This window comes from Uloborus diversus, chromosome 8, assembly GCF_026930045.1.
Source record: "Uloborus diversus isolate 005 chromosome 8, Udiv.v.3.1, whole genome shotgun sequence".
NCBI classification, from domain to species: Eukaryota; Metazoa; Arthropoda; class Arachnida; order Araneae; family Uloboridae; genus Uloborus; species Uloborus diversus.
In genome coordinates, this window is record NC_072738.1 from 146,694,184 (window position 1) to 146,709,524 (window position 15,341).

Here is a 15,341-nt window from a genome sequence, read left to right on the forward strand (position 1 = left end):
TGTTTTCTAGGAATAAAATATTCCTCACTCATCTTTAAAAAAAAAAAAAAAAAAAAAAAAAAAAAGCAGCTGATACACTTTTTTCCATTAAAAGTTTTTTAACAGCTTTCAAAATGAAAAAATAATCATTAAAATTAATAAGCTCATTAAAATTAATACATCATATGAACAAAAAAAAAATCGTTTCTTTTTCCCCTGTTGCCAAAAATATTTTGTGAAAGAATCAATCCACCTACCAAAATAAATAAAAACAATAAAATGTCAACTTAAAGAAATAATTTTCATTGTCAAAAAAAAAAAAAAAAAAATCGTCTGCGCATATCTTTATGTAGAAACATAAATGACTTCGAGTTGATTCGCCGAAAACTGAATACCTAAATTAAAACTTTAGCGTGAAAATAAAAACAAGTCATATCAACAATAAGTATTTCACAGTTTAAACCATAGCTGCGGAGTCGGAGTCAATCTCATTTTGAGATAAAGGAGTCGGAGTCGAATATCCAAGAATCGGAGTCAGTTATTTGTCCTCCGTGTATAAATTTTTGCCAAAGCTACAAAGTCAGAGTCGAAGTAGGGGAGTCGGAGTGTGATTAATTGTCGGGCACAGGAGTCGGATTCGGAGTCAGGTGCCCCTAAATTCTCGGAGTCGGAGTCTGGAGTCAAGAGCTATTTCCAGCAAAATTTGTTTGAAGTAAATCCGCCTTCAGGGACGGAATCTTCATTGACTTTCAGTTTCCCCGTAGGCGCTAATGTTAAGGGATTTGAATTGTTCAAAATTGAGCGGAAAATTGTTCAAATCAAAAAGATATTTTATATGCAAGTTTTTCATCAAGAGCTTTTTCCTACAAAGTTTGTTTGAAGCAAATTCGCCTCACAATTCGGAATTGCCTTGAATTTCCCCGTAGGCTCTAATGTTAAGTTTTTTTGAACTGTCCAAAATTGAACAAAAAATAGTTCAGATCAAAAAGTGAAATATGGGAATGAGGTGTCCTCGCCGAGATCTTTCGAACAAAAAAAGTTTGTTCGAATCGGATTATTCATTCGAAAGTTATTAGGGGGGGGGGACAAACAGACAGACCGACAGACATTTTCCCCCATCTCAATACCCTACTTTCCAATTTTTAATTTTTCGATATTTATTTAATTATTTTATTTATTTTTGACTTTTTTTGTTTTTTGCGATATTTTAAAGATGCATTAAGCCTTCCTTCATGCTTTTTTCTTCTTTTTCTGACTTTTACTGGGAAAGTAGGCTAAAAAGGAAACCTCTTCAAATTTTTTAATCGTTTTCTTCCGAACCTAAGCAGACATCAAACCACAGTATTTTTTCCCATGCTCGTTAATAAGAGTAATTTATTTAAAGCTGCTACCGCACAGTCATCGTTCTCGTAAAAGACAATCACCAGTAGAGTGCATTCTAAAAAGTAAAGCTTCAAATGTGACGAAAAGGCACTGAAATTTAAACATATCAAAGAGTTAAAATGGCTCCGTCTACGTGGTATTCAAATTTGAAATTTTCAAATACTCATCAAACACTCAAATCAACTTGCTTATTTTTAAGGTATTTGTGCTCATTTTTTAATATGTAATTATTTTCCAAATTGAGTATTTATCGAGTCATGTTCTCATTTTTGAGTATTAAGTAATTCAGGACAGTATTTGAACACATGGGTACTCATATTTGAAACAAAAAGTTTCAAGAAAACTTAAAAGCGTAAATGTACTCGGTTTTGAAAACTTCATTTTTCTTAGTATGCGATGCTTCATTCAAACGTTCGTGAACTTAGGATTTTTTATTTTATTCCCGTCCATTTACCGGATCTTGAAGTACATTCAATTTAAGTTTGAAATCACACTGATCGGTGAATCTCTCTCTCTTTTTTTAGTCTTTTAAGGGGGTCCGGGACACATTTTGAAAAAAAAAATTATGAAATACTTTAGAGTTTTGAAATTTTTTGCACTGATTCACGATCTATTTAATAAGCAAAATCATAGCATAAATACTAAAAAAAATTTTTTTTTTATTTAAATTTAATTTTTTTAATGGGGTTGCTTTAAATTGCAATAACTCAAAATATTCTTGGTCAATTTTCAATTTTTTTTCAAAAAATGATGCACAAATATCTAAGCTTTAATTTTTACTCGGCGATTTTAAAAATATTGATTCAATAAAAAATAGAAAATATTTGAAGAAAAATTTCGAAAAATTCGAAAATACTTTTAAAAAAAATCATATTTTTTTTTTGCAGTAAACGTTTTTTTCAACTTCGCGGAATAAAATTTAAAGTAAACTGTTTGAAAAAGGTATGCTCCCAATTTCATTACTTTATCTCTATCGGTTCCTGACTTCTAAGAGTTTGAATGCAGGAAATCGGGGAAAATTGCATCACGGAGAAAAACACGTTTAAAGTTTTAAAGTTAAATACACATTAGATAGGTGCATGCAACAAAAATAATTACATCTTTCGTTCTAATTAAGATAGAAACGAGGTTCAAACGTCCTTTTAAGCAGATGAAAACGGAGTAATTTTTCAAATAAAAAAAAATTGCAAAATTTGACGATTTTTGTGTCCCGGATCCCCTTAAAAGTAAGACATATTATAATCACCCCGTATAGAACGATACATTAAAAACTTAAGACTCAGAGAGCTTTTACGTAGAGTAAATGCTTAAAAATGACTCTTACTTTGCATTTAACACAACTTTGTACACTGATAAAAAATGTTAGAAAACAAAGTAGAATACCTGTTTCAATATTTAGTGATTTAGAAAGTAGTTCCAGTTCACCGTTGGCATGAATTCCAAAAACCAAAACACTGCACCATACCACCAACCATTTTAAATTTACCTCCATGTTTGGAGGTTCAACTGATTCCAAAATAAAATGAGCTACAGTGCGTTTGAAGTAGAAAACAAAGAAATTTCTTTTATGCTACATAAAAGGTAAACATAACACCCCATTACCAACGATTTCTGGTTTATCAACTGATACCTTGTCCGCAAGATAACAAACCATTTGTGCGTTATTTTACCTATCATGAAAGAAAAAAATCGGTGATTATCGATTTCAGAAATTATCTTTCCCTTTTTCTCTTTCCAATATTTGAGTAGCCTGAGACATTGTATTAACTTTGTAATGCTTGCTTGGAAAATACACAAACGTTTATATTCTTAATCAAACTGATTATTTTTTATTCTGTATGTTATTAGAGCAGCCATGCTAAATTCTTTGAGAAAAGTGGACGATATTTAAACACGTTCTTATTAATGTTTCACTTCTTAAATACGAGGACAAATCAAAAACTCTTTGCACCTATTTTTTACTTCCTTTTACAAAAAAGGAAGTATTGTATTCGCGAAAAAAAAATTTCCCAAAAATCGGCCTTAATTTCCATTTTTCTCACCCCCGAATGAATGTTGAGTTTTTTTTTTTTTTCGACCCGATCACACGTGGATAGATACCTAGGAACGTACAAACACACGAAATATCCTTTTTGACGACCCCGGAGTTAATTACAACGAACTTTCTCGTGACGTCCGTATGTACGTGCTTGTGAATGTATCACGCATAACTCAAAAACGGTACGTACTAGAAAGTTGAAATTTGGTACGTAGACTCCTAGTGGGGTCTAGTTGTGCACCTTCTCTTTTGGTTGGATTCAGATGTTCCTAAGGGGGTTTTTTGTCCCTTTTTGGGGGAAAATCATTGTTAATTTCGATGTAAACTCAAGTTGTGTTATAATTTAGAGGACACTTGGCGATATATCGCCAGTCTTTCGGTCGCCAAGTTTTGTAGCCAACTTGGCGACAAATTTGGCGGGGTTTTTTTATAATTTGGTTATAATTTGGCCACTGTTGGTGATATTTAGAGAGTAAACAATTGAATCACATTGAAATTGCCAATAATGGGGAAATGACATTAAATTGGAGTAAAAGGAAGTCATGTGATGCACACATCAGCTCGTTATTCGCCAAAAATAGGTACATACAGGTATTTAAAAATATACGTAGTGTTCTACGTACTTTACATTATTTCTTCACATAGTCACCACACCGGTTCAGACATTTGTCCCATCGCAGCCCTAAATTAGAGATTGTGGTTAATTCTTCCGGCTGCCTGTGGAACTACCGTCGGGCCGCGTTCTTGGCTTCTTCGTCACATGTGAATCTCTGTCCTGCCAGAAACTTCTTCAGTAGAGCGAAAAACGTGAAAATCACTAAGGCAAGGTCTGGACTGCAGGTCGCTGTGTATTGCTAAAAGGTTTTGTCCCTTGTTCTATACAAAACGGATAACACTTCGCTGCTCATAAGCTAAGGACGTCTGAAGAAAACCGTCATCTTAAATGACTGATTGCAGCTCCGTTCTTCCGAGCAAAAAGCAGATACGGCTATTACTGTTCAAGGAACTGTCACTGCTGGGAATGTATGTTTGCTTTGTATTCACAGCCGTATTTTGGCTAAACAAAATAGGCCAGAAGACTTTTTGATTTGCCCTCGTATTTTATGTCAGTAAGTGCTTGATTTTGTTTTATACCTTCTTTGTCCTAGCTTTGAAATTGTCCGAGAATGATAAACAAGCGATTCATTTAATTCTTTGTAATTTCAGGGTTATCCATTTCCCCCCAGGAAAAATTCGCACTCGTTCTTAACCCCTTCCAAATGCTACGAAGAGACACCCAAGGATGATAGAAACCCCCCCCCCCCGCCCCCCAAACAAAAATAGAGAACAAAGCTCATGAAATTAACCGCCATAAGAAATTTTTTTGATGCAGTCAGAACTACGACAACATGAGAAAAATCGCGCTTTGCTAGACTTGAGCAACCTTCGTTCACGATATAGAAAAATATTTTTTTCCTCGAAACTCAATTCAAGACTCCTCCCAAGATTCAAAATATTACCTACAAAGCATTATTTAATCGTGCCCAGGTTTGCATAGAATGTTACAATATTCAATGATTGTATTTAAAGACTCAAGTAATTATTAGTAATTTTGAAAAATTATTTTCAATGTGTTAATCGTTGCATGAAGTCTTGGTTATCGGAATTCCTTTTGACCGAAACCTCGTTTGACAGAAGTCAAGTTTTGTTTATTTGATTTTTTGCTAGCAAGAAAATGTCTTCAATGTCAGCCATTTCTTATTGTAGACATTATCTATTGCTGCAGTCACAAATTTCTATTGCTTCTGTTTTTTTCTCAAACCCGACAATAAGTTTTTTGGAACACGAAATGCTTTTTTTTTAATGCCATTCAATGAGTTCGAAATCGATTAAATGTGAAAATAAAGTTTTTGGTTTAGCCATTGATTCTCAAATGCGTATGATGTTTAAAATTAAAGAAAGTAAATTGTAGTTGAATGTGTTATTAATTACCATAAAATAATTAACACTTTACAAACACTTCGCAATGAAAATGAAAAAAATAGAAATTAAATATTTTTTCGAGTTGATTTTTTGACTGTAAACTTCGGTTTCGAAATTATTATATAGGCAGGCATTTTAGTTTCAATTTAAAGCATAAATGCATAGAATCAACATTTTAAAACTCAAAACACGTTTTAAATGGGTTTTCTGTTTATTCAAACTTGGCTACTCGTTATTATGTTTTTCTTTAACAGGCAAAGAATGTACAAAATCGCCATGAAAAATATTAGTATTATGGAAATAAAAAAAATGTTCATACTTATGATAGACAATACTTCATTACACTGATGCATAAAAATAGAAGAGAACTAAAAAACACAGCCAGCTATGGGATATGTGCATGTTGAATGCATCTGTATGTTACTTTTTAATTCTTTCATACGTAAAAAACCATGCAATCATAACTGTAAAAAGTCACCGGACACTTTTTCTATGCAACTTATAATGTAACAGGAAATTACCACTGATAAAACGCTAAAAAAATGAAAATCTAAAAAAAAAGTCGGAAAGTTCGTGCTGTGATTGCTTGGTTTACTATTGGCTAAGTTTTAGCTTTGTAGAGTATCTCGTGATTTTTGAGAGCACTACCAATTAAGTTAGGTTTTTGTTGTGTATTGCAAAAATGTAGTAGCAGAACTTACAGCAACGTTATGCCATTACGTTTTGTGTTAAACTTGGGTACGTTACTGGGAGAGCATGGGTTACATACATGTATGCGTCTGAAGCAAATTTTACACAAAATGCGGTGGTGTACAGCTTTGTACAAATAGCTTTGATCCTATACCTATATTTCTTCTTCTCCCGATTTTGAACTTAAATTTTACTTGCTGCTTTAAAATCAACCTTAAGATAAATATTTTAAGATTAACTCCTATTGAGCATTGTAATCCAGAAATCATACTGATTTTATTTCATACCTTTAAATGAGAACCAAGTTTATAGAATAGTCTTGAGATTTAGAAGGAAACATGCGTCGTGGTTTATTGGATCCAAATGTGTATTTTTTGGATTAGCACTTCCGTGCCAAAATTTATTTGAATTTTCCGCCCACTCAGACGTTTCCACCCAGGCTTCCGGCCCTGATTTACCACAGGGATACATTTCTTTTACTATTTTAAAACTAAAATCAAAGTAAAAAATATACTATTACTATTGTTTGAAAGTGATTGCTTCAGATTCAAAATCTGCTTCTACTTACAAAATAGTAGGGAACAAAACCTTAGGTGACAGTTGCTAATAGTTAGAGAAAGATATAAAAACAAGCAAATTAGGCGAGTCGGCAGAGGTGGGTATTACAGAAAGTAAAGGTTCGATAAATAAAGAAGCCAGGTAGTTGCCCATAGCAGTTATTTTCTTATTAGTAGGTTTTTATGCATAAATCAAACCAAGTTGTAGTCTTTTTATTTAAAATTAAAGGACAATCAGTAAAATTTAAAGAAAAAAACATGCCCGGAGTCGAAGTCGGCATGTTTTCCAATGAATCCGACTTAGACTCCTTTACCACAAAATCAGTCCGACTCCAACTCTTCGATCTCGACTCCACAGTCCTGAAGACACAGTTATAATTCGGTAAGTCATACTATTTACGGATTATAAAGTCGAGGCTAAGAGGTTACATATAATACATAACATTTAAGAATTAAGTGCTCCCCCTTAACTGAATAGCTCACCGTTTTCCCTTTTTACTTCCTTTTACAAAAAAGTAAGCATTGTATTCGCGAAAAAATTTTCACTCAAAAATCGGCCTTAATTTCCATTTTTCTCACCCCCGAATGAATGTTGAGTTTTTTTTCCCAACCGGACCACACGTGGATATATGCCTGAAAATGTACAGACACCCGAAATATCCATTTTGACGATCCCCGAGTTAATTACAACGAGTTTTCACGTGACGTCTGTATGTACGTATGTATCTGCGTATGTGTGTATGTATGTCGCATAACTCAAGAACGAAATTTCCTAGAAAGTTGAAATTTGGTACGTAGACTCCTAGTGGGGTCTAGTTGTGCACCTTCCTTTTTGGTTGCATTCGGATGCTCCAAAGGGGGTCTTTTGCCCCTTTTTGGGGGGAAATCATTGTTAATTTCGATGTAAACTCAAGTGGTGTTATAATTTGGCGGACACTTGGCGATATATCGCCAGTCTTTTGGTCGCCAAGTTTTGTCGCCAACTTGGCGACAGATTTGGGGATGTTTTTTAAAAAAAAATATATTTTTAAATTTGGTTTCAGTTTGGCCACTGTTGGTGATATTTAGAAACTAAACTATTGAATCAGATTAAACTGCCAATAATGAGAAAATGACATTAAATGGGAGTAAAAGGAAGTCATGTGATGCACATATCAACTCGTTTTGGTTTGCTTTTGTATCCAATAGTTTGAAAAATTTGCTTGGAATTTCATGCATTGCTGTGTTGAACATTATTTTTCATCACCTTAGCTGTTGAAGAACTTTCTAACAATATCGAAGATCGTGACCTAGATGTCCAATTCACCTTACAGCAATGCATTTCTGCACAGTTTCAGCTAAATTTTAACTCAAGAGAAACGCGACGAGACTTCAGACAAGAGAGGACGCTGCTACGACGGCAGCCGAACGAAACGTATTTCTGAAGAGGGCCTCCTAGGAATGTTTCCAAAATTGACAGTGCCGTTGAGAGAAGTGGGGGGGGGGGGGGGGGTCCTAAAAGAAATACTTTAAGGGGGATTAAGCTTCCATTTCCCCAGATTTGCCCCCCCCCCTTTTTTTACTTGACCAAAAGTTGGACATTTTTCTTACAAACCTTGTATAAAGATTTTCTAGTTAATTGTGACGAAAGCATCGGGAAAAATTAGAGAGATACCGTTGATACAATAAATTACATTCCTGCTGTTTTCGAAAAACTGAAACATAAAGCATTTTTCTCGAAAATAATAGAGCACTCTCCGCTTTAATTGATTACTTTGGAACACAATAGTTTTGAAAACAATAAAAGATAGATAGCAATAACTTAATCAAGAATTTGGATAAGTTTAACAATTTAAGCAACACTTACCAAGTTTCAAAATAAAACGAAAAATTGATCCCGTATACATATACCGTGTGTTTTCATCAAATATAAAAGTCATATTGTGCGGCTCTGAGAAGTTGAGCTCCGACTCTGACAACCTTTACTTCTGTTTCGGAAAATAGGGAGGGGTAATTGGCGCTAAGTTGAGTTGAGAAACTTTCTTAGTAGTTTTTCAAAAATATTCCAACTAAAATCCGAGCCAATAACACGTCTATTTTTCACTAAACTCCCCTAAAACAGGTAAACATAGTCAAGGTCACAGCTCAATTAACCAGAGCTGCGCTATACATAATGTCAAAAAAACTAATAGTTGATTTTTTGCAACTTTCTTAAGTCATCGGAGCAATTTTGTCCTCTACTTTTTAACACTTTCAATGCGTTCCTCATTTCAGCGTTTGAAAGAGGTGGCTGAAAAAACCCTGTCTTCTTCTCCTCAAACTCATCAGTTCTATTGTGTACCTGTTTTAGGATAACAATCTGGAGAACTCTTGATTATGGTAAAGCAGGAGCTTTACCATAATCAATTTTGCTCAATTTTCATCCACATGTCAAATTCTTCAGATGTTATATCTGAAGGGGTTTTAGTCATTTAAAAAAAATTCCTTTTAAATATTTTGTCCAGTGAAAATATAAAATCTAGAGGAAGCAGAGCAATTTCGAGTTGTTTCAGCAAAAACACGATCCCTGATTCGAACATTTCATTAAACGACGAAATGATCGCATAAAACAATGATTTTAATGTAAAAATCAACAGAAAAAATTGTTACCGAGGAATATGGGTAAAAAATAAGCTATAGATAAAGGGGCGGATACAGAAATATTATTTTTAGGGGAGTAAAGCGGACGAATGATCCCCCACCACCCTCCCAATGTACGAACCTACGGTTTTCATTTCGCAAAACTGATTCTTGTCGATTCTTTGTTCAGTGGTAGTTCAAATCATTACCGACTCTAAACAAACTTAACATCTTTAATCAAGACTATCTATGTACATATTTACACTAAAACTTTAACACAATTTTTATCGAATCACTAAACATCTTTTTCCAGTAATTTATAAAGTGGACGAAGAGTATTAGATAAAGTTGGAATAAAATGAGAATAATACCCTAATAAGCACCCTAATAGTAGAATTTGTAGGCACCGAAGCTTGATATATATCATTACACTTTTCATCTAAAGGTATTCATCAGTGAAATATTTCTTATGCCCTAGAACTTGAATACTGTCTTTAAAGAATTCACATTTAGAAAGATTTATCTTAACATTGTAAGAATTTAGCCTATCCAGAACAATTTCAGTTCTTTTTAAACATTCTTTTGTGTTTGCCCTTATAAATAAATCATCTATGTAACAATTTGTATGCAAAATATCTTTTAATATTTCATCCATCTTTTGTTGGAAAAGAAGCTGATTTGATCCCAAAAGAAAGTTTAGAATACCTGAGTAAACCTCTGGGGGTATTTAATGTTAACAATTCCTGTGATTCAGGGCTGATTTGAATTTTATGGAAAGCTTTTGATAAGTCTATTTTAGAAAAATACTTCCCATTTCCCATACTAGTTATAATTTCTTCCTGAGATGGTAGAGGATAAAATTGAGTTTCACAAAACTTGCTGACAGTAAGTGAAAAATCCCCGCAAATTCTAACAGCTTCCCTACCATTTCCATCACGTTTGGGAACAGCAACTATTGGTGTTGTCCATTTAGAATGGCCAACAGGGTACAAAACACCATCTTCTTTACTAATAATAAAACTGAAAGTCTCTCTGTCCGGAGGATGTCTGGATGTCTGTGACGCGCATAGCGCCTAAACCGTTCGGCCGATTTTCATGAAATTTGGCGCAAAGTTAGTATGTAGCATGGGGGTGTGCACCTCGAAGCGATTTTTCGAAAATTCGATTTTGTTCTTTTTCTATTCCAATTTTAAGAAAAAAATATCATAAGATGGACGAGTAAATTACGAAATTATCATAACGCGGAACCGTAACATGGGCACAAGCCAATTGGCGAGATACGAAATTATTATAACGTGGAACCGTAAGATGGGTACAAGCCAACTGGCGAGAAAATTCCCCATACGTTATTTGTAAATATACAGGCGAACCAAAAGACCTTTTAATTTTTCTATTACGGGCAAAGCCGTGCGGGTATCACTAGTTGTTAATAAGAGTATTCAACTCCTTATCAACAAGATTTAAAGCATAAGGGACTGGTCTACTTTTGCAAAAAATGGAAATAGTTTCCGATTTCATTGCTATATTAATAGGTACACCCAAAATACCAGTTGTATCATTTAAATTAAAACAATTTGGATATTAATGTTTAAAATACTCAACAGTGGAAGAAACATTATCAAAATTTACATTTTTATCAAGTACCATATTTTTTTACAATCATCAATCTTAATTTTCAATATTTTGATCCATTTTCTACCCAACAAAATAGGCTTATTATCATTTTCACAATCAACCACAATTAATGGTAAAATGTAACACTTATTCAAATAAATTACGAGCACATCATAATTTCCTACAATTTTTAAATCATTGCTAGCGTAAGATTTCAATATTGGGGCTGGTTTTGACTCTGTGCAATTTAATTTCAATTTTTTAAATTTATTTAACGAAATAATTGAATATTCACTGCCAGTGTCTATTTGAATATTCACTTTCACCCCATCGATATGATCATCAGTAGTGTATGGGTTAGCGCTACTTAAATTCTTAGACATGTTATTCAAATATTCTGATTGTTCACTAACACTTACGTTACCCGAATTTTTAGAAAAAATGTTATTCAAATAAGGTTTTGATTTATCACTTACATTTGCAGCACCTTCAAGAAAATTCGTATTTGAAGCTTTACATGCAGGCTTAATGTGACCCTTTACACCACATTGATAACACGTAGCATTCTTGAATTTACACTCTCCTCTGTGAAATTTAGCACAGTGTTTGCACGATTTTATTCCTTTTGTAATTTGATGAGGATATGTTGGCTTTCCAAAATTCTTTCGTGTCGAATCTTTTGGTTTTACTTTCTTATACTCATGAATTTTGAGAACGCTTTGATTTTCTTCTTTTAGTAGTCTTGGTCTCTCTAGATGCCGTTTCCATAGCAAGAGCCAGTTCAGAAGTTTTAGCAAAATCAACGTCTTTTTCACCGAGTAATTTGTTTTGAATTTGTTCGGACTGTAATGCACAAAACAATTTATCTCGAAGTGCGTCGTTTAGAAATGCACCGAAGTTGCACTTGCTGGCGAGTTCCTTAATTTTTACAATGAATGTTGAAATATCTTCATTACCTTGTTTGAGATTGTAGAAGCGAAACATTTCCATTATGGTTGAAGAAGCCGGGGAATAGTAATCCGTTAAAACTTTCACAATGTCGGCATATTCTACAAATTTTATTTCTTTCGGTTGAAGTAAGTTGCGAAGCAATGAGAAGGCTTTCTTTCCAATTGCAGTCAACAAAAGGGCACGCTTTTCACCGTCGGAAGTGATTTCGTTAGCCTCGAAGAAAAAATCCGCTCTCATGAGGTATTCCACAAAGTTGTCCCCTTCGACGAAACTTTGCAAATGAGCAATACCAGTGTTCGGCATCTTATTGTAATATTTTCCAATTTACTCGTCGCCAATATCGTAGTATGTGAAGAGAGGTGACACTTGATTATAACATTACATTTATTCTCAAAGGTAGTTTAAAATAGAACATTAACAGAAACAAGAAACATGGAATAAGATCAAATTGTACGCAACAAGTACACACGTGAGATTCAGCATGGCCGATTTTATTCAGTTCACTTCTTTCGATTCCGAGTCCCATCTGACTACAACTGTATTTATGTCGAGGACTGCATACTAAGTGCCTTGCCTCCATTATTTTGTATACCGATAGATGACAGCATCATCACCGGATCGAACAGTTAAAGAGAATTTAGAACTAGACCAGGAGCTATTAGCTACCTGGTGCTAGCAGCAGCTACCCCAGAGGTATCGTTTTACTTGGAGGACATTGAGACCACGAGCATATTTAACGTCGTCCTTCGAACTCAGGAACCTCCGGCCCCGAATCCGACACTCTACCGATCGGGCTACCACGGCCTCTTTTATTCAGTTCACTTCTTCACTTTATCTGTTGAGTGCTATTCAGTGTTGCTAGATATGACAACCCCCATAATCTTCCCCTTGTATCCGCCACTGGATAGATAATACGAGGGATGTTTTTAAATCAAGAACCGTTTTGAAATAAGAACAAGTACACAGAGAATCAAGAAATTTATTGCATAAAAATCTACCACTCTTACACTAATTTTCGACATTGGCCCGCGATTTTCCAACCATATTTCATAGCCTGGTACAAGTTTTTGTAAACCAATTCGTAGAAAGTTGCCGCCTGACTAGTCAACCATGAAGACTCTTGCATTACTTTGGCTGAGACGTTTTACATTCTCCGAACTGCCCCGACCTCACTTGCAGCAACTTTCATTTGTTTAGGCATCTAAAGTCTTTCCCTGGTGGTCGATGGCACAACATCAATGATGAGCTCAGAGAGCATGGTACCCCATGGAGCACAACATAGAAGAAAACTCTCTTCAAATAAGGATACAAAAACCTGTACCACGCTAATACAAATGCTTGGAAAATCATTGGAGTGAGTAAAAAAAATAGCGTAAGGCTTGGTTCTTTGCTCTATCTGTACTCCCCCCCCCCAAAAAAAAAACTGTACTTAGCTTAAAAAAAAACAGCCCTTGTATTAACCACGATCACGTTATTTAGAAACTACCATGTTTCGAATAAAAATGTAAAACAGTAGACCCTCGTTTTACGCGGGTTTATTTTACGCGGTTTCGATTATACGCGGTTTAAGATTTGACACCTTTATTTTATTTCACGCGGATGAGTTTCGGTTTTACGCGGATCCGGCAATGCAAAACAGGTAAAATTTTCCCCTCTTTCAAAATCCAAACTCCTAAAGATTGCAGATTACGCGTAATCAACTGCATTTTGGCGTGCTAATAATTGAGCTTGGGCCACTAGAGACATTTTATTTGATTGGTTCCAAAGCTCCTTATAGAAGTAAAGTTATTAAACTCACACAGTTCAGAACTCACTGGAAGAGGAGCTTTTAGAAGTGACAAAGGAGAACAAAAGCAACAAGGATACCGACATCGATGACACAGAATTAAAGACGTTAACACTGAAAAATTTGAGCCATTTCTTGACAATAGAAATGAGCTTTCTGATTTGTTAGTGAAGGAATATTCCGTCATGGAAATGACCAAGTGATCATGGATGCGTTAATGTGCTGGGAAGAATTAGAGAAAATTTCTTAATGACTGCCAAAAGACTATCACAGTGAGCTCCTCTTTATAAACAGGACACGAAATTAATTTATGTTTTCTTTGTACATTTTGTGCATAAAAGTCGATATAAGTGCACATTAAACTTTTTATACAATTAGTCATCACTAGAATGAAGTATTTTGTTATCTACGGAACCAAACCCCTATTTTAACACTAATATAAGGTCTGAATTTACACGGTTTCGATTTACGCGCCATTTCCGTGGAACGTAACCCCCGCATAAAACGGGGGCCAATTGTACATCAATCTGTATAGATGCAAAAAGAAGTAAGGAAAATTCTCTTTTCTGTTACATTTTCTTGGTGTCGACTGAAAATGAAGATTCTATCAACAAAACCTTTCTGAATTTTTGCAGTAATAATATGGTATTTTGACAATATTTATTTATAAAAAATACACTACCAGGAAAAAAACTTAACATATGCGCAAAGCATTTCATATCAAAAATGCTTATATTGCAGTAAATGTTTAGTTTTATTTTATATTTTGAATGTAGCATGTTGTCTGCAATATAGTTTTTCAAGTTTTCTGAAAGTCTTTAAAAAACTAAATTAATGCTATTTTTAGGAGTGATGCAGTGTCGCAATTTTTCAATCCTTTAACAGCAATTATTGCGATGAATAGAATTGTAGTTTGCTAAAGAGTTTTCGGTTTAGAGCAGCTGTTTATTTAAGCGCAATGTATTTGAACTTGGTAAATGGATCGTTCCTCGAAAAAGTCAACCCTTTTTCCCGCATGTGATGGGTCATATATTTCATGAAAAAGTAATAATATTATTAAAGGGCAACGACGAAATTTTTTGCTTAAGGAATCACACATAGGTTTGTAGATTGTTAAGCAGAAAAATGAGTTCATTAGTATTTTAAAGTATTATTTTTCTTTACTAATAATAAAATTGAAAGTCATAATATAAAGCTGTCAGGATGTCTGGATCTCTGACACGCATAGCGCCTAGACCGTTCCGCCGATTTTCATGAAATTTGGCACAAAGTTAGTTTGTAGCATGGGGGTGTGCACCTTGAAGGAATTTTTCGAAAACTCGATGTGGTTCTTTTTCTATTCCAATTTTAAGAACGAAAATATCATAAGATGGACGAGTAAATTACGAAATTATCATAACGTGGAACCGTAACATGGGCACAAGCCAATTGGCGAGATACGAAATCATCATAACGCGGAACTGTAACATGGGTACAAGCCATTTGGCGAGAAAATTCACCATATTTGTAAATATACAGGCGAACCAAAAGACCTTTTAATATTCTATTACGGGCAAAGCCGTACGGGTACCACTAGTCAATAAATATATGCGACGTCACATGCGAGACAAAATGACCATTTTCGGAAGAATGGCCCAAAGTGTAGAACGAAAAGATAACGATCCGCAAGAGAAGACTTGTAATTTAAAGACTTTTAGTGCATGCATAATCATGTTAAAAACATTAACAAGGTTAATAATCTGGCCTATCTGAATGTTACTTGAAATGTAATTTAACAATAACA